Here is a 20,971-nt window from a genome sequence, read left to right on the forward strand (position 1 = left end):
AGGCCTGAGTGGAGTTGCCTAAGATCGTTGTTCTCAGTCTTAACCGCACATCAAAAGCACATGGATTTTTTTTTTTAACTCTGATTTAATTGTTCTGGCACGCAGCCTGGGCACAGGAATTTTTCAAATCTCCCAGGATGATTCCAGTGTGGAGCCATGGTGAAAGACCCACCGAGGTCATCTGATCCCCCTTCATATGCTCAGGGCTCCTCCAGCAGAGAAGGTGGCTCTATGGCTGAGCTTACTTAGCAGGTGTCACATGTGCTTCCTAAGGTCAGGGAGGCCCCTGAGTTCAAACCATGTGGGGTCGGATGAGGCGGTGGCTGGGACTATCCTATTCCAGGACAAGGTTCTGAGAGTCACCCCCACATGTTAACCTGGGCACATAATGTTCACTGAAATTAATTAGCCAGACTCAGTGGTCCGGAGAGCAAAGATGGTCACTTCAACTCCATGATTTGAGGGTTAGTGATATGTTAATCCTTCCCCAGAAGAATTAGGTAGGATGGGGTCCAAGGGAATCATGGATTTGATCTCATTTTATCAAAACAGGGGAGGAGGAGAGTGAAATGCGTCAAGGACAAAGAAACAGCTGTAAAGATGCAAAACCCAGTGTCTCTTACTGGCCCTCTAAAAATGGAGGAAGAAGCTGATATGTACTGAGACCTGCATTGCATACATTGTATACATTATTTTATTCAGTCCTCACTTTCCTTCTCAAAGATCCTGGACAGGGAGTATTGTTTCACCCATCTGGTGGTACAACTCCTGGGCTCCTTTACCTCACCCAAGGTCTCGCAGTAAGTGGCATAGAGCCTTGGCTTAAGAATTCACTTTCTCTAAAACTTGTGTGTGCTCTTACTACTATGCCATAAGGCCCTCTAACTATGTTGCAAACTGAAAACAATAATAGTCATGGTAGCAGTCCTATCAAAAATAATATTTATTAAAAGTTTCCTAGGAGGGCACCTGGGTGGCTCAGTTGGTTAAACTTCCAACTTCAGCTCAGGTCATGATCTCATGGTTTGGGAGTTTGAGCCCCATATCCGGCTCTCTGCGGTCAGCACGGAGCCCGCTTTGGATCCTCTGTCCCCCTCTCTTTCTGCCCCCCCCACTTACACCCACTCTATCTCTCTCTCAAAAATAAACAGACATTTAAAAAAGGAAGAGTTTCCTATGTGCTGGGAACAGGTCTAAGATTCTATCTATATCTATGTAACTATATCTGCATCGAGACTTACACTTGTACCTAGATAAAGATTTATAAAAGGCCATTTAACCTTAACGACTCTAAGAGGTAAATGCTATTATTATCCTCATTAAACAGGATACAACTAAGTTGCAAAAAGGTTAAATAATTTTCTCGAGGGCACCACGCTACACGAAATAGAGGTTATTTAACGATAATCCTCTCCTAAAAATCACCCGACCTAACAAGGCAGCCAGGAAAAAAAGAAAATTTTGCTAACTGCTCAACCTCGACACTCAGTACAACTATGATTTTTAAATCGCGCCTCTTTTCCTTCAGACTTTGCACACTTGTGATCGTCCATTTTGACCTGAGTGATTACAGTGTATGGGAAAGGGCTAGTTATTGCGAACTACTATTTGCAAGATCGATGGGAGTATATTATCCATCATTTTAAACATCGTGGATTAGCAAGCTGGAGAATACTTCTGGCAGCTTCTTGGGGGGGAACAAAAGAGGCAACGCATTGTGTCTGACATGGCGGAAGGGACCAAAGAAAGTAGAGCTTAGAGCAAAGGTTGTCAGCTGGAATCGACTATGGAAAAAATGAGCCCTCCCTTCTTTATCAGATCGGCGACAAGCGGCAACCCATGCGTCAGGCCTCCCATTTCACCGACATATGCAAGTTCTTACCTCGCTAAACCCTGCGGGGCAGATGCAAGCGTGGAACTGTGAACAGGTCCCACCCTCCCTCGTGCATCATCAGCACAACTGTCGGCTGAGTTTTCACCGAGGAACTTTTATTCGTAGGAATGCAATCGGAACTGGAAGAGAGTCATGGAATCCATCACACTGAAGGCATTTTTACGTGAATGTATGTTTATGTGCATATACTCCGTGGTATTGAATATAAGCAGAAATTATTCCGGTACCAAAGAGAGATGGTTTAAAGGATAACTGGTCCAGTTTACCAATTTACACTTTTATTGTCTAGAACCCTCATTTAAAAGTCAACCATGTTCGTTCCGTTATTCACACACTTCCAAAGCCAGACCCGGGCTCAGTCTGAGGGGTGGTCTCAGGGAGATCTTCCCCTCCCTGGTTAGTGCATGAGGCTGGGCCTGGCAGTGTGCCTTCCAGAAGGAGAACTCTCCGCGTGCCTCCAGCCTGGCAAGCGTGCCCTTCTCCCTGCCCTGCTCGCCCAGCATGCTCATCGACGCTCTACCCTCCCAGAGGCCCAGCTGTCACATCACCAGGTGAATCTGCCTTTCTGGGGATTCTGCTTTGCTAGATGGCATTGGTTTAGGAGCATTTTTATACTCATTGGAGTTAGGCCTAAAAGAGTTTTTTTTCTTATCTCTGCTTTTATCCCCACTTTATCAAATCCACATTTTCTCTTAACACCTTGGGGAGATTCCAAAGTATTTAGTCAAGTTTCATTATTAAAATTGGTTTGGATGAGTTTTAAATTTCAATCTTACGTGCCATTCAAAGCTCTCCACCCCCCACGCCCAGTTGGACTTTTGAATGAAGACACCGTGTGTGGGTGTGGGTGTGGTTTACACACGCCACTCCCCCTCTGTCCTAGGCTCCAACTCTTCCAAGGAGGAACACAGGGAGCAAGAGGAGGCAGGGAGAACAGAAACTCCATTACCTTCTTGGCCATTGAGGTCCGCTCTTCCCGCTGGCTGTGGCTGCCTCTCCGGCCTTCACCTTCTAGCCCTCAGGAGTTGAGTGTGTTAGGGCTCCAAGTGCTGGTTGGCACACGGGTGGGTTATCACAGAACCTTGTGACTCCTCCCTCCCCCACAGTCCCCTGAAGTGGGGGAGTCCAGCTCCCTCTCCACCCTATCACAACTCCCCGGCCTCTGCCCAGTGCCATTCCGCATGGCCCCTGCTGTTACCATGTCCCCTTGCCTAGCACGCGTCCCTCGAGGGGGGTGTATCAGAATACCAGCTCAAGCCCAGCTACCTTGTGCAGCATCCCCTGGCTGCGTGGGCTCGTCTTTGCCAAATGGTGGAAGCCCCGCCCTCTGCTCCCTACTCCCTTTCCCCTGCTCAGTGGGCACGGGGCTCATCAGCGAGATTCTACCCAACCTGAAAACCAACATCTCCTGTCCTTGCGGGGCGGGTACCTCCAATCTTTGCAAGTGCACTGGAGGATTTGCATCCTTCTTGCTTTAGACAGAAAAGCACAACCCTCCCTCCCTCCTCTGTGGGGAAGGAAGGAGACAGCCTCGCTCCCCAGAATGCTCTCTCCACAAGACTGCCCCCAAAGACTCTCTCCTCCCCCAGCCTTCTGAGTATGTAGAAGGGAGAGGCAGTGGGGCTATGCTGCTAACAGGTCTCCACCCCATCTGCCTTCTTCAGAGCAGGACTCATTCCACTTAGGGCAAAGGCATACCACCCATGTAAGCTGCCCCAACGGGAAGTGTTAGACCTGAGGTTGCCAGAGAAAATACAGGACTCCCAGTTAAAGTTACCTTTCAGATAAAAGACAAATTGTTTTTGTAAGATTGTGTCCTAAGTATTGCACGGGACATACTTAATTAATAAATAATTATTTGTATGCCGCAATATTTAGGACCTATTTATACGACAAGTAATTTATTATTTGGAATTTAAATCTGGGCCAGCACCGCATCGGGCCTTCAGCACAAGGCCTTTTTGGGATTCTCTCTCTCCCTTTCTCTCTGTCCCTCCTCCAGCCCCACCCTCTCAAAATAAATAAACATTAAAAAACATTTTCAGATATCGTATATATTCTTTAATGTTTATTTATGTATTTTGAGAGAGGGAGAGAGAGCGTGATGTGGGTTGGATTCCGCGAACCTTGAGATCATGACCTGAGCTGAAGAAATCAGGAGCTGGACACCCAACCGACTGAGCCACCCAGGCACCCTGGATAGCCTACAAATTGACTTAATATTTTATGTGTCCAGGGGAGCATTCAGAAGGAAAATGAAGACTTTAAGACGCCATTAGACTCAAAAGCTTATAGCTCTTTTTACGTTAAGAACAGTAAGTTGAGGGGATGTCACCAGACAGAGGGGCTCAGGCTGGGGCAGTAAATTGTGGGGTGGTGACCAGGAAGTATATGGGGGCAATTAAGGGAAGGGAAGGGTTATTTTGGTAAATTTGCTTGTACAGGCCCATTTTGGTATTGGCCCCAGTATCTGGTGATAAGAGTGTTCTTATCTTCCTGGTACAGGAAGGGCACCTTCCTCACAGGAAATTCTATGTCTGCTTTTCAGTAGAAAAGGTGAGGGCAGAGAGCCCTTCCTGTATCTGCTGTTTCTCAAGTGCCTTCAGCTTAAAAGAATCAATATGCCAAAGGGGCACATTTAAGGACGGCATGACCTGGTTCCTTTGGTTCACAGCTTCGTGAATCTTCAGCCTCTCGCAGGGACACTCAACCACGGTCACAAGCATCCATGCCTACAGTAGGTGTGATTTGTCCACCCGCAACTGACTGTAGAGAAACCCAATTAACTGAGAGCTGTCTGACAACGGGCCCCAAAGGAGTTTGGCCATCGTCACCATAAAGCAAGCAGGGCGGGCTGGGACATCCAGAAGCTGGCGTGCAGCACAGAGCACGTTCTTTGGCCTAAACGCCTCAAGTTAAGATCTTCTTGGGCCAAACACCCTACCTTTCTGTGTATTTTCCTCCCTGAGATGGACTCTCTCATGCCTGCACCCGGATCTCCTCGAGTCCTTTTATTGTTTCTCTGTGTCTCTCTCCCGGGTTCTGATTCAGTTGACTTTGAACACACCGAACCTATGACTGGTTTCGGACACCTACTCAGGCTGCTGGAGCTGTTTTGCCCACGTACCAAAAAAAAAGCAGAAATGTCAGTTTCCACTCTGCCCTTGGCTATGAAGCCCTCGATCAGTGACTGGTGGATGAGGAGACCGGAGCTCAGCCCTGTTCACTCCTAAATATAAAACTCTGAGGTCCCCTGAGCATTGAGATGAAGCTGCCCTGTGGAACTTGACTTCTGTCACCTGTTTGACTTCTCTTCCCTGCACTTCTGTTCCCACTGCCTTACTGCTTCTCATCACAGGACTTCCTTAATAAGTCATTTGCACATAAGTTCTTCTCTCAGGGCGTGCTCCTTCAGAAGGAGCCCAATCTAAACACTTCCTTTTGAGCAAGCGACGGAATAGTACGGAAGGCATAAAACTGGAGAAAGCCACTGCCCCTCGGAATGTTTACATTTCCACCAGGATTTTCCACTCGTGCACTCAAGCTCCCTCTCACTCGTGTTAAATTAAACCACTTGGAATAAAAGCCTTACAGGAAACGAAATAAAACGTGTTCATTTTTTGAAACGTTCGTGTGGATAGATTTTTTGGAAAGGAAAGGGTGCTCTAATACGCTTACAGAAACTAGGATAATGAGCTCTAAGAGGAAACTCAAGAGTTTCAAAGACGTGATTTTGGCAGAAAGAACTGAAACGCATGGGGCGAACATCAAAATTGTAATTTTCTAGAGTAGTTAGATAATTGTGGAAGTATATTGGGGGAGGAGAGTCACTTTCTAATTAGTAGAAAAATTCCAAGAATCCGGTGCCATACTGACTAAGCATTCTTATAAAAAGTCCAACTGAGATCTAGTGCATAGGCAGTGAAGGTTTGTTGCTTTTAATTTTTTACTGAAGAAGATCATACTCAGGCAACCAAGAGAGCCATCCTATGAGGAGCCACAATTTAGCTGAAATCTACGCAGAGGGCCTTGTGGGAGAGGGAATGGAGGGTGGTACTTCACATGAAGCCAGTCAGCTCTCAGGTTGCCTCCTGGATAAGCCAGGTGTCTTATGTGGGGTTCTGCAAATGCAGAGCCTGAGGCAGGGATTCTTAGGCCTGGATTTAGTGAGGGAGCACTCTCAGGTGAAACTCGTAGGGAAATGAGGGACATGGGATAAGGCAGACGAAAAGTCTAAGCAAAAGTGTGGTTTTAGACGAAGTGTAGTCCCAGCCAATCCCACAGCGAGCTCTGGGAAGGAAACTGCACCATGGCTGTCCTACCAAGAAGCTGGGATTTTTACCCTCAGTGACAGTCATTTGTTGCCAGGGGCTCCCTGGTGGGGAGGGGGTGGGGTGGTGGGTCTGATCAACCATCATCACTGGGCATGCTGCTGCAGGTTACTTTTTCACCTCAACAGCCGGGATTGATAGTCTCACCACTTTGAAGAAAGAAGGAGTAGACACAAAATAAAATGAGGAGTGGGCAAAAGTTTATTAGAGTATAAGATTCGAAAGGGAGAATAGTATGAAAGCTCTCTTTATGGAGAAGGGGCATTCGAAGGTGAATACCCCTGACAGTAGGCAAGGGCCTCTGTTTTATAAGGTTTTGCCCCCCCCTTCCCTCCCTCCTTGTTCCTTCCAGGTTCTACCTTCATTGGCTTGAATGCTGGGGTTGTCCGTTCCCGACTGGCTCCACTCCATTGTGTGAGGGGTCAGACTACGATCATACTGTCCCTCGTGTAACATAAGTTTTATGGTTTACTTATTTTAGTTAGGTATTTTGATTGTCCAATGCCTGAGGGGACCCTGAGGGGGAGTACGAGGTGTCTGTTATATTCTTAAGAGGAACCTTAAACCCCAGGGAGTTTGCTGTGGTCAGACGCTCCCAGCATTGTTCCCAAATCTGTGTTTTCCCCCACCCAGCGACCTGAGGTCCTGATCTTTCCCTCTCTGCCCTTGTGATCCTATCTTTTCCCTATCATAATGGCGGCAACAACCAAGGAGAGACCTTCTGTGGAGAAGAGGACAGCTGTGCCACCCACACCCGCAGCAGCTGCGGGGTGAGGTAGGCTGGTCTCCTAAAGGAAGGGGCTGGGGAGACCAGGAATGCCTACCACACGAGGTCACCTCAAAACCGTGGTGTCCCAGAGGAAGTACCACTGTAAGGCGCCTCCCTAAGCTACACTGGCCTACAGCGTGCCTCCACATTCAGTGGAGTTTTCCACTAATTTTCTAGAGAAGGAAACCAAATCCTCAAATCGTTCTGTTCTATAATTACCCAGTGCTAGCACCCAACTGAAACAAAATGATTTTTGTTTCCTCTTTTGCAGTGTAACATTTCAGCCTTTATTAAAAGATGTGTAGCTCGTCCTCTCCAAAGTCCTCATCTCCGCCCATTGGAAACCTCACCCGGGCGGCTACGTGTGCGGTATGGTTTTGCCCTCAGTGGTTGGAGTCCTGCTCTGAAGAAAGCACACGGGGTGGATTAATGAGATCTGCTCTTCCCCAGTTCACCTGAGGGCCTAAGTCCCTGAAGACAGAGATGAGCAGTCCCAGGGCTTTGCCATTTTGATACGGAGGAGATTTAGGAGAGGCCTTTCCAGCGTTTGGGGATTTCTGTTAAGTATCTGAATCACGCGGTTTGAGCCTATGGGAGACGTTTAGTCCCAGGAGGTCAAGTTTGAGAGCCGCAGCCCTATGGCTGCCTCTGATGAGGAGAGGAAAACCGAGGAGCTGTGCACACCCGTCCAGCCTCACTAGCAGCCCTGGGGGGTGTGCACAGTGTGGAGGCAGGTGTGAGGACAGGTGTGAAGGCCCCGTAAACGGCTTACCTCTGAATCGGTCCCGGATTAACAAGAAAGCCTCAGGCATACCCAGAGAGCCCAAGAAAAATGCCACATGAAGACATCCTAGTCAATTCACAGGCTTTTTCAATCTAAATAACCACTCTCTGAAACACTGCATTGTGAACTGGCCAGCTGAGGAATCAGCCAGCACGGACTTCAGAACAGAATGAAAGAGGGTGTGTTCCCTTTTGTCATCCTTGCCAGACAAGACAATGGTGCCTATTTAGCTCAGGTCTGTGTTTAAGGATTCACATCGCCATCCTCCCCACTGAGCGGCTGAGCGGGGCAGGAGTTGTGTGTGTGCAGGACCATTTTCACGGTCAGGAGCATGAAAGGGAGGCGAAGTGGGTGGTGACTTTTGTTTGAAATCAATTGTGTTTGGGAGCCTTTTGAAGAGCGAAAAATAGACCTACTTATTGACCTAAAGCCATCCATGAAATGGGATATGATCTCTGGCACAAAGAATAGAATAGAAACTCCCCCAATATTGTAGCTATCGAGAGATGAAAAAAAATTTGTCCGGAGCTGAGAAGATTATTTCTTCATCCACAATCCTAATGCCAAGCTTCCTGCAGAATCCTGAACAGTATTACCTGTTTCTAGGCGTCAGACAGATAGATAGTGAAGGGGAACAGAACGTACCATTCCCAAATGTGCCTCCTTGCTGTGAAAATTATTTTAGGCTGATTATTTTTAAGAAACAGCAGACCTAGATGAAGATCTGAAAACCAAATAGAAGTTATTCTTTTGTGATGGCCATTCATACCTACAAGGGAAATCTCTTTGTGCAAGAGTGTCTCCGTCTCTGTACCAGGAAGGGAAGGACGACACTGAATCTCTAGAAACTCTTATCGGTAGAGAAGCAAGGACTTCAATCTGCATAACAAACTGACCCTTGTTTACTGTGCTCTTCCTGGTCGCCTCCCATAACTGGCCTCCCCAGGCCCCCATCTTCTTTTGCCTTTAGCTGGAGGTGGTATTTAAGGCAGTGGCTTGGGCCACTTCAGGGAGCCACTCAGTTTTCCTGGGCCTTTCCCAGGTAGACAGGCAGTACACATGCTCTTAAAGTTCCGTTTTGTTTTCTCCTGCCAATCCACCTTGTATTACATGGGGTTCTCAGCCAAGAACCTAAAAGAGTGGGGGGAAAATTACTTTTCACAACAGAGATACAGACATTGATATCGATATCGACTTTGCTTCTTTACTTTAATAGTCCTCTTTTCTTATGGCCACTGCAGGGTGAGACCATTCATCCTACTTTGATAGGAACAATCAACATCATTTTCTGAGCACTGACCGGGGTGCCGTGTGCCGTGATGACCCCGTCCACGCATCCTCTGGTTGAGTCCTCCAAGCACCCTCATAAAGGAAAAACTCCTATTGTCCACGTTGAGAAGCTAAGGAAACCGAGGCTCGGGACAACACAAAGCTTGCTCAGGGCCTCAGTAGTAAGATTGAGCCCTGCTCCGTCTGACCCCAGCCTCAGCTCTTCACCACCAGTTCAGTTAATTAAAGAAAAGTGCACTGGAGAGAGTAGCTGCCATTCAAAAGGAGCTTGGCGTGGCCTTCGGAAGGAGAAGCGGACAGAGCCAGAAACCGAGTGCGCTTTAGCATTGGAGGGAATTGGTTTCTGTCAGCCTCAGCAGCCTGTCATTAGTGCTGCTCACAGCTCGAAGCGGAGGGCTTGTGGGCTGAAGAGAGCAAGTCACCACTGACTCATCTCGCCCGTCCTTTGTTGCCCGTCAGCCACTAAATACAACCGATTCTCCTTTGAAATGACTCACGGTCCATCATCCTCACTGCGTTTTTCCCCCCACGTTAGGTTCAGCCGTCCTCTCTTCCTATTTTGATCACATGGACGTCTTCCCACTGGCTTCTCTGACTCAGCACCCTCCTTCCCCGTCCTATCTGCCTGCTCCCGGCCAGACACAGCCTCCGAAAATAGTGCATCCGACGGTTCCCTGCCCTGCTCAAACACCCGGGATGGCGCTCCGTTCCCCACTGTGATCCTTTTCCTGCGTTGGCCTGATCTTATCGTCGCTGGGGACCAAAGTCCACCCCTCATTTCGTCGCCCACCCCCCCTGCATATCTGCCCACCTTCGCCTGCCCTGTCTTCCCCTCCCCACCAGTTATCCCTGTGGACAACTGTAGCCTGATCCCGTGGAGAGCGGTGGAGCCAGGATGGGACACACGCTTATCAATGATCCCACCCAAGGGGCGAGGGAGTTGGGGTATTGATACACCAGCTGTCGGTCTTCGTTGCGAGAGAGAGCTGCCAGGTGACATGAACTCCCCAGCTGTGGGCAAGGTCAATGACAAGAGAAAGCTCCAAAGGAAAGAAACGCAAGTGCCTCCGATGGTGCACCCTGAGATGATAACTGAGAGGATGTGAATGGGGCTCTGCCAGCATCCACTACAATAACCAAATAGTTTACCGTCCAAACCAGGGCACTTCTGAGAGGGAAAGTGACTACTATGAATTCGATGCGGTCCAGTTGTGTATTCTTGGTTGAAGCTAGCACAGCCCTTAAGACACGTTCGCAAAATACTGGGCTCCCAGACCTAGGATGGGGCAGCCAACCAGAAATTCACAGTCTGGTGCTCTGTAGAGAGCAAGGACTCTGAAGTCAGACAGTCCTGAGTTAACCCCCAAGCCCCACTGACCCATTGCTAAACCTTGGCGTAGATATGATGCATCTCTGAGCTATTTCTTTACCTGTAACGTCAGGGTGATGGTAATACCCGCCGTGCAGAGTTGGCGAATATCAGAGATGACCTACCAAAAATATCCAACCTGGTATTTAGTAAATCCAGCTACAGTAAATTGAGCGTCAATTAAATGATGATTACACGAGCTAATAATAATTTTATTGATATCATCTCGATCATTACGCCCCAGGCACTAGCTTGGGACTTGCACTGTGTTTCTTTCTCCCATCTAACATTCTGCTTTCTTCTCTGTGGCTGTGGATCATGTTCACACAGTAGATGAATTGAGCATTCACATCACTTCCATTCACTGAGACAAGAAAGCTGGAATCGAAGGGACATTCTCTAAGGCAGGGGTGGATATGAATTTGGAAAGGGGGCAATATTTACCAGCAAAGAAGTTGAGAGGATAAATCTGGCAGGAGCTATTACCTGGACTGGTGAAATCAGAATCTCCAGATTAAACATCACTGTTTTTTACAGTTTAAGAGACTATGAATTAAGAGGAAAGTCACAGTAGAAAGATGCCTAGCTTCCCAAAAGGAGGTGTCTAACACCCTGGAAGCAAACAGATCTTATTTAAGCTTCTGAGATGTGTCACTGGTTTATTGCCATTATGATTGCTTTTGATGTCTACTGGGAAGATTTTCTTTGTATTCATAGGAAAGCAAGAAAAGTAGAGTAGATACAGGGAAGACTGCATAAGCCCAATTATTCTCTCTCTGTAATTTGGAATCATAATTTTTCAATTTGCAATGAGGCTTAAGAATGCCAGATTCACAGGGTGCCTGGGTGGCTCAGTCGGGTAAGTGTCCAACTTCAGCTCAGGTCACGATCTCTCAGTCCCTGAGTTCGAGCCCCACATCAGGCTCTGTGCTGACAGCTCAGAGCCTGGAGCCTGCTTCAGATTCTGTGTCTCCCTCTCTCTCTGACCCTCCCCTACCCATGCTCTGTCTCCCTCTGTCTGTCTGTCTGTCTCTCTCTCTCTCAAAAATAAACATTAAAAAAAAGAATGCCAGATTTGCTTTATGTTTAGAAATGAGTAGGAAATAAATATGAGGGGGAAATGGAGAGAAATATACTCCCAACCTGCACAGCCTGCTATCACACCCCATGCCAGACCCCCTATGGTTTAACTTTTTTATCAATATAATACATTCATATAATTTCTTAAAGAGTTAAAAGATAAAGGTACCAAAATTTTGTAACAAAACATTGCAAGATTATGCATCACCCCTCTGCATTCAAAAGCTTCATTCTCCAACCAGTAACTAATTTCAATAAATTTAGATATTTCTCCTGGAATTTACTCCCACGTTTCTAAACAATATGTGTGGAAGAAACGGCCCGTTTTTCCATATCTGTTCTCCCATTCTCCCATAGAAACACAAACCCCAATTCTTAGCTGAGTTCATGATTTCCAGAATAAAAAGTATTTTTTCAAGTCCCCCCTTTCAATGATATATAGTAATGCAATTAAATCCAGGTCGAAGGGATGTAAAAGGATTATTTGCAACTTTCAGGAATCTTCCTTAAAATACAGCTGACACATATCCTTTGACTGCTTTCTCCTTCATTCTTTCTTTCTTGTGGATGGCTGGAATGCAGACATCATGGCTGGAACCTAGACAGCCACACTGAACCATGAGGTTAACTTGGGAATGGAAGCCGGCCTCATCAGAACCACAGTGTAGGACACTGGGTTACACTGAGGCTATTATGGAACAAGCTATCACCACAATCCTGGACTGTTTAGTTACACTGAGTGAGAGAGAAATAAAAATGTTCGCCCAGTTTAACTCATTGTTACTTCATGTTTCTGTTTTCCGCAGCTATGCAAAGCGTATATTTTATTTCTATTTCTTCACTTGCCAGTTTTAGAAATTATCTAGTGATGACTTATAATAATAGGTAATTATTTAGCTTTCTTATAAACTTATCCCTCTGCTTACAGGTCCTACATCTCATTATACTTCTATTATAACATGATAACTATGTAATACTTAGTCACTGCCAAACTGAGTCGTATACCAGTAATGTTTCCCTTCTTGTAAAACTTTCCATTTTATCTGGATTTAATTGTTGCCTTATTTTTTTTCACTTAGTTCCTTTTCTCTATAGCTATTGCTAGGTGTTCTACACCGTCCTATGGCATCTCAATTCATGTTTCCCCAGGGAAACATATCCAGTGATCTAGCAGTTCTATTTTTATTTTTTTAAACTATTTTTTAAGCTCTCATGTTAGAGTCCAGGGCCCTAGGTCGCCGTACAGCTGTCATCCCCAGGGCTTCCCTTCATGCTGACGCAGGGGCTCTCCGGCACCACAGTCCTCTGTGGGATTCTCAGTTTCCTTACTGCCAAACCTTCCCCTGCCTTGGTTTCTCATTCCTCGCGGAAATTGCTTCTGGTAGCTTCCTAAGAAAGGATGCTGAAAAGTAAATTACACTGAACGTCTGCTTGGTGGGATAGGGACCCAACGGGTGGCCTTGGACTTTCTGCAGGGCTTGCAGGACCCATCAGAAGCCCGGGAGGAAGGGACGCTAGCAAAATGTCACCTCTTTTCTCCCCTTCAGGTATAGCTATACTGCCGCACAGCAGCCTGTAAAAGAATATAAGCAAGGCAGGGAAACCCACTCTCCACACAGACCTTCCCAGCAAGAGAGAAAGGCACTGCCGATACACCTGACTCAAGAAATCCAAGAACTCCAGACGCTCCTCTCATGAACGTGCTGCATTTCAAAATCTGACTCTGGCTCTGTTTAACTCGCTCCCCAAGGGCAGAAGATGTTAGGTGGCCCTTTTTCCACTTGTCACCTAGAGTGAGGGAGTCTGAAAGCCAACTCCCCAGAGCTCATTAGCTGTGTAATTAACCGCCTAGCATCTTCAACTCAAAATCCTCCAGCAAGGCGCAATGAAATCAGCAGATAGAACAGTCCTGCAGGGACAGGGCAGTCTGTTAGCCCAGGAGATGAGGGGCAGGTGCCTCTTAGAAGCCCAGCCTTTGCTTGCTCCTACGCAGACTCCTCAGCCCTTGAGTTCAGACTGCCAGTGAGCTACCTCGCCGAGTCGTGAGAACTCCGGCCCGGGGTTTTGTGCCATTTCCTGTGCAAGATCGGATGGGTAGCTTGGAAAGTCGGTTTTGCTGCAGGTAGAAAAGCAGCCATGATGCATTAATCCAACACCCTTTCTTGTTTTGTAATTTGAAATTGTATCTCGAGGTGTATTCGCTGAAGGCGAACGCACAGGGATCCAGAGAGTCAGGGGAGAGGCTGCTCCCCGACTCCTTGGCTCTGCTCGACCCAGAAAATCAGGCTCGTGATGTTACTGCGGTGTCTTAGTGGCATCAGCTGACCGACGGAGAGGTCACTCCTTAGTGGTCGCAATCGCCCTAAGGATTCCGTCAGCAGTGAGGGACCGGCGTGCTTCGGCCCTAAGGAGTATGCAGGAAATAGTGGGACGTTTTCATGGCCTTTGGGCCTCTGCCTGTTTCCAAAGGAGGAAACAGTAAATGGTTTTTTTCTCTTTGGCTTTGTCTCTTCCTCTTTCTACCTCTCTGGCATCCCCTTCAAAGCTGGGCACTGCCCGGGTGCCAAGGTGGTGTTCCCCCGGAAGCTGAAGCAACGTTTCTCATAAAGACAACGTTATGAGTGTGAAATACATGTGGAAAAGGTGGGCTTGACCTAAGTAGTCTTCATTGTTGGAGGTTTTTAGGTCTTCCATATGCTAATGCATGATAACTCTCCAAGACCGGGCTACTAAAAGTGGCTTTTCCAAAAGTTATTTGACCACAGAACCTGTTATTTGGGGAGAGAGGAAGGGTGTGGATGTTACAGATACGTCACAGACCATTGGTCCAAGGAATATAGTTTAGGATACTGAAGGAAACACTGGTAGGATCATCCTTCAGTGCCTCCAGCCCCCGTGGTATATTTTTGAACCAGAGTAATGCAGGCTTTGGGGAAACCAAGAGACCAGGATATGAAAATGCCGTTCACCATATCCTCACTGTTTTACCTCAGTCCACTTACTTAACCTCTATGAGATCCATTTTTCCATCTGTAAAATGGGGACAATTGTACTTAGAGTTTTAGTGTTATTTAGAAAGAATGAATGAGATACGATACATAAAGCCCCCCACCAAATGCCTCACCCTCGGAGGGCTCCAACAAGAGTTAATAGCATTTCTATTTTCTCTTCAATGTCTCTTTTCCCGCACACATCCACCTCATTGCATCAAAGACAAGACGGTGGCCAGGAAGTGGAGAAAACAGTAATGTGACCAAGGGTGAAAGCAGTTTGGAGGCTTCTGAGACTCCCTGGCAGGATCCATCGGTCAGCCATACACTCGGACTTGGTAGGTAGCCATGCTCTTGGCCCCAAAGTCATTTCTAGTTCTGCCAGTACCATTAACCATATCAATTACAGAAGCCAGGGGTCGTGACCAATAGTCCCTGACAAGAATTTTTAGGGACCTAGGAAAACCTAACTACTGAATTACCTAAAACCCCAAGGTCCTTAATGACCAGGTTCGACAGTTTCCTCTCCTGGTATCGTGCCAGGCTTCGTGTATCTATCTTTTTGTGAATGGAGCCACCAAATGGCCCTCCCATTTTGCTAATCCAAACCTAGGGTGCCACTGTCCGTGAGAATGGCCTGAGAAACGAGGAGAAAATCACCGAAAGAGAAGCAAAAGGGCCAAAACGTAAAAAAGCTCGCCTCTAAATTTCAGGATTTGGTAAGGATTTAATAACTGATATATAGCGTCTGTCAGGATGTGGCCCATGGTCTGGAATGTATTTTTAAATTTAAACTTATAAATGGTTAATAGTTAGCTATTTTTAAACTTTAAAAAATTATTTTTTATTTTAGAGAGAGAGAGAGGATGCACGCGCACTCAAGGAGGGGAGAGGGGCAGAGAGAGAGAATCTCAAGCAGGCTCTATGCTCAGTGCAAAGTCCAATGCGGGGCTCGATCCCACAACCCTGGGATCATGACCTGAGCTGAAATCAAGAGCCAGATGCTCATCCAGCTGAGCCACCCAGGAGCCCGGTACTGTTTTTAGAATCAGGCTGAGAATATCTTCAGTCCAGGGAATATGTTTTTACTTCCGTCTCTCAAGTAGGCCCAGGGCATCCCATACCATGGGAACTCAATAAACTTTAGCTCACCGACTGGATAGCTGATACAGATTCTAGCAGCAACCATCAAATCACCAGGGTTTTATGACCTATTTACTGTGTGGCTCCCCCATGGCGGCTCGAAAGAGGCAACAGATCTCATCCCAGCTTAGGTATTTATAATTTTGTCTGGCAAGACACGTGCACACACACACACACACACACACACACACACACACTACGCTATACTCTGAATACTCTAAATAGTATACAATCAAGTGGAATGAAACGTGCTATGGTAGTTTGGGTTAAAGGAAAATTTGGTGTGGGCTGGGGTAGCCTTATTAGGGAAGAAAGACTCTTTGTGAGGTAGTGGAGAAAATACTAGCTTTGGAGTCAGACAATTACTGGCCCAAACCTAACTTAGCTTCCTCTTCTGTCAAATGAGAATAATAGCACTCGACTCCTAGGGTTCTTAGGAATATAAGGAATTAGAACATAGAGCAAGGTAATATCTTGTGATATTTTTAATATATTTTTTTCATTTTGGGTAGTGTGGAAGGCTGAATAATGATAACCCCCCCCAAAGATGCCCACATCCTACTCCCTGAAATCTGTGACTATGTTACCTTAAATGGTAAAAGGAGCTTTAAAGAGGTAATCGAGTTAAGGGTCTTGAGCCGGGAAATTATCCTGAGTGTTCCATGTGAGCCCAATGTAATCGCAGAGGTCCCCATAAGGGGGAGAGTCTGAGAAGGAGATGTGAAGACAGAAACAGAGGTTGGAGGAATGCAGGGTCACAAACTAGGGAGTCCAGACAGCCCGTAGAAGCTGATGACGTTAGGGAAAAAGATGCTCCCCTACAGCCTCTAGAAGGAATACAGCCCTGCAGACAGCCGAGGCTCTAGTCTAATAAAACCCACTTCAGGCTCCTTGTCTTCAGACCTGCAAGACAACGAATAGGCATGATTAAGTCGCGACACTTGTGGCCGCTTATTAGAGCAGCAGCAAGAGACTCATACGGGTGGTTTTTGTAGACCTGTTGCTCTCCCGCCTGGAGGGTGACGCGTCCACTGCTTCAGGAGGACAACAGAACCCAGATAAGGACAGAATGCCAGGTGGCCGGCTTTGGACGTTCCGAATAGACTCCCCAAGCATATTGGGAGATATGTGAAAGCTCTGACTTTCATTTTGTAAAATTCGTGACTTTTGGAGAGCAAAAGGAAAAAAGAGATTGCTGCCTCTGAAGGTCAAAAGCTTATAAACTTTTGAAGATGAAGGTAGAGGATGTGTCCTAAGAGAAGCTCAGCCACCCCACAGGGAGGAGATAAAAGCCTCGGGGTATGGGGAAGAGGGCAAGATTACAGGTAAGGTGTGGTCCTCCCGTCCCAAAGGGAGAGTGGTCCAGAGATGTGTGTGAGATACTAGGAAAGCCAGATGTGGTGAATTCCGGGCATGTTAAACATGAAGAGGCTTCTACCTCAACTCACTTCAATAGTTCTGGGGGGAAAACCCCTTGGGACCCCACAGGAGAGTCAGCAAGAACACCTGAGACAGTATTTGCGGTTCCCATAGAGATCCATAATTCTTCGTGCTCCCGCGGAGGGACCCGGCACAAGGCTGAAGGATCCGTGTGCTGAGAGGGGTCTGGGGTCAGGAGGAGGAGGTCAAGTCCACAGACATCATGACTGCAGTCCACGACTGGGTCCACGACAGCAGTCAACACAGCCAGCACGCAGCAGGAATTAAGGGCCACTCCCCATGATCGAGAATATGTGGGCTCAGCGGAGGCCCGTGGGGGCAGCCAATGGATTACACCCTTGCCCTGAGGCTGTGATGCTACTGTCCAAGCTTTCCCTTGCACTCGGGCAGCATCCTGGAGACAGAGGGGGGAGACCGAACCCCTAAGAAGGGAGATCAACCTTGAAAGGGAATTTTGACTTCGCATTAACCTAGTTTAAAGCCCGAATTGATTGAGGACTGACTCCACAAGAAATTAAATTTTAAGCCAGAAGAATCTGAATGATCTTGATGTGACAAATATTTCCCCCCACCACAAAGAACAAGTTGAGTTTGATTATGGAGCAATAAATTGAATTCCGCTGCTGTTCTTGCAAGCTGTGACTATGCATTTTAAATCCTGTATATATCCACGTATATATACGTATCCTGTATCCTGTATAAAATCCTTTATATCCACGGATATAAAGCCCTTGGCACACAGTAGCTGCTCAGTGATATTAATTATCCCACCTACCTACCCTTCTTGAATGAAGGAAGGGATTTGCCTAGGGAAACATGAGGGGGAAGAACATATTTTTACGGAAAGAGTTAGAACCCAGTCTTTAAAAAAGGAGCAGATTATATGTTGTTTTTGTCTGCCCGTTATAAGAACCATCCTGCTGATAACAGTAACGTGAGTTTTCTTTGAGGTGAATGCCCTTCCCTGTTCTTTCCATGTGATTTGAGTCTGCTGACATCATCACCAGCCCCAAGACTGGCACATTACCCAGGCCCGTTCCGTCAGAATATTCTAGCTCCGTGACTGTGGTCGTCAATTCAAGGAAAGCGAAGGGACCCAAACTTCATCCCATCTGGGAACTCCGAGGGCTTTTCTTGTTACCATGTAGAATGAGATTCTCTTTCAATTAGGATTGGTAGGCTGAAAAAAAAAATGTAAGAAAGCCTGGATTTCCAACCCTATCTTTCCATAAAACGGGAGATCTTACCTGAAATTAAAGACCAGTGCCAAGAAAAGAAGAATCAAGAGACTCTGAAACCCACCAGGAAGCATTATTTGTGCTTCTATCCATGCTTGAATCCTTTTTTGCTTAAGCAAATGATATTTCTTTCCTGGGTAAAACATACAGGTGTGTCCGTCCTGTGTTTCAAGATAGCAAAGAAATCACCCAGCCAGGGAGCAGAATCCAAGGTGAGGGATGGCACCAGAAAAGTCTGGACAGGTAGGGTAGCAAGTATTATGAAATTCTCCTGAACGCCAAGCTCAGTAATTTGATTGTGGTCCAATAAGCAACAGACCATCAGAGCAGGTCGAAGGAAGAAGTGACACAGTGAAAAGATTGTGTGCAGAAAACTGGCCTGGCAGCGCCACGCAGGACTGATTAAAGCGGAGGCTTCTAACCTGGGATCCCCGTACCTAGGTGGAAAAAAAAATTAACCCTTTTGCTTATACTAATCTTTGACGGGAATGTGGCATTTTCTTCTACTTTGAAGGTAGGTACCAGATGGCAGGCGTATCATTATTACTTGCATATTCGCCAGCGTAAAAGTTATGGATAACTTCATATCCCAGTACAACTGTTGCAGACATATAAAAATATCATTCATGCTCCTTACAGCTTTAAAATTACATGGGGCGCCTGGGTGGCTCAGTCGGTTGGGCGTCCGACTTCAGCTCAGGTCACGATCTCGCGGTCCATGAGTTCGAGCCCCGCGTCGGGCTCTGGGCTGATGGCTCGGAGCCTGGAGCCTGCTTCCGATTCTGTGTCTCCCTCTCTCTTTGCCCCTCCCCCGTTCATGCGCTGTCTCTCTCTGTCTCAAAAATAAATAAACGTTAAAAAAATTTTTTTTTAATTACAGTTGTTCCTGAACCTGCCACTCTTATTGTCTGAGGCATTAGAGAAACACAGATAGTACTATAGTAGATGTTTGCATGACGGGGGGCTGGGGGGGGGGGTTATGTTTCAGTGGCTATATTTTAATATAATTGGTTGACTTTGTAATCCTAAGTATTCTACTTTGGGCATCTAAAATCCTTATTTGGTGGAACCCTTAAGTGGTGCCGATGGGACACCAAAAAGGAAATGCCACAAAAAGTATGACGAGTCCTTGCATTAGAGGAGGAGGAGAGTCCGGAAGCCAGAAGGCTAGCGGTGAGGCTCTGACACAATCCTACACAATCCAAAGCTTCGAGTCAGGAGGAAGCTCGGAAGGGAAGAAATATCTCCAAGAAGTTTTGGAAGAATTTCAGTTGGACGTCACGGAGAAAATGAACCTGTGCAACTCAGGCAGTAGAGGAAGATCTGTGAGAATGAGGACACCAAGTTCTAAGTTGAATGAATGGGGTAAAACGAGTACCCAACAGATGACAAAATGATAAAAATAGAATTTTAGGGCACAGAGCTGGTATATGGGCAGCTTTGTGATCTATTCTGACATAATGCTGGGACTTTCCAAAGGAAATACTCCATGGGAAAATCAACACATCACCTAAGAGCTCAGCTCAGGGGTCAGGGTGGGGCAGGGCTACGGGAAGTCCTCGGTGTGGAGGAGAAGGTAGGGCAGAAATGTCCTCTCCTGTGGACAGGGTGTGGAGGAAATTGGGGGCCAGTGTCACGGCGGCTCCAGCTCTGGTTCCCTGGGAATCCCCCCTTCCTTCTGCCCTCCTCTGTGTGTTGGCTTTGTCACCCGTAGGGAGCAGATGACAACACAGACTGTAGCAATTTCCAGCGCGACGCCCTCATGTGGCATCAGGCCGGGAAAGTGCTCCTCTCTTCTAATAGTCTCTGGGGACAATGCTGCTCCTTTTCCAGGCATTCCCAGAAGCTCATTCTGCTCAGAAGGCCTTGGCTTCGGTGGCCCCTCTGAACTAGGGGAACCACATATCCAGGTGTTTCTGGAAGAGTCCCTGCCTCCCTGTTGTCCCAGCATAATTGTTAATAGTGCCCCCTTTCACTGAAAGCATTTCAGTTTGGGTGACAGAGAGTATGGCCACCCAGTTACCGGACAGTCACAGGGCTAGGGGAGCAGGGAACAGATTCCATTGGTCCCGGGTAAGGAAGGATTCCCAGAACAAAATCAGGGTCGGTGCCAGAAAAGCACATGGAAGCTGGATAGAGAAATCCACAGGTGCCCACTTTGGCAGGTGCGATGCAGCAGATTCCTTCAAGTTGGACGGGAATATTTACAACAAGGCGAAACTTAGAAAGCTGCTGAGGGAGGACACGCCGAAGCCATTCCGTCCTAGAGATGGAAAAGCGGGGCCCTAAGAGAGGTGACTAGCTCTTACTAAGTTGTGAATGGTCTACTGCCCTGGCTTATTTATCCTGTGTCTCCTGGCCACCTTCAGCAGAGTGCCTGGAAGTTTTGAAATCTTTTCACTGATTTCAGAAATCATTGGCCCTCGATACAGAGAACGCTTTAACTTGAGAAGACTTTCACTTTTCAAAATCGATCACACAATGCAGTCTGGGTGGTTTGTGGTGCAAGATGGCAGGCGGCTCCTGCAGACCGCCCTTATCTGGCTTCTCCGGGAGAAGGCCCGTGAGGCCACACAGATGCTGACGTTGGCGCCTCTGCCCTCAAAGAGCCTGCACGTGATCGGCTATAAACGTCATAGGAGC

The sequence above is a fragment of the Acinonyx jubatus genome, chromosome C2, assembly GCF_027475565.1.
Source record: "Acinonyx jubatus isolate Ajub_Pintada_27869175 chromosome C2, VMU_Ajub_asm_v1.0, whole genome shotgun sequence".
NCBI lineage: Eukaryota > Metazoa > Chordata > Mammalia > Carnivora > Felidae > Acinonyx > Acinonyx jubatus.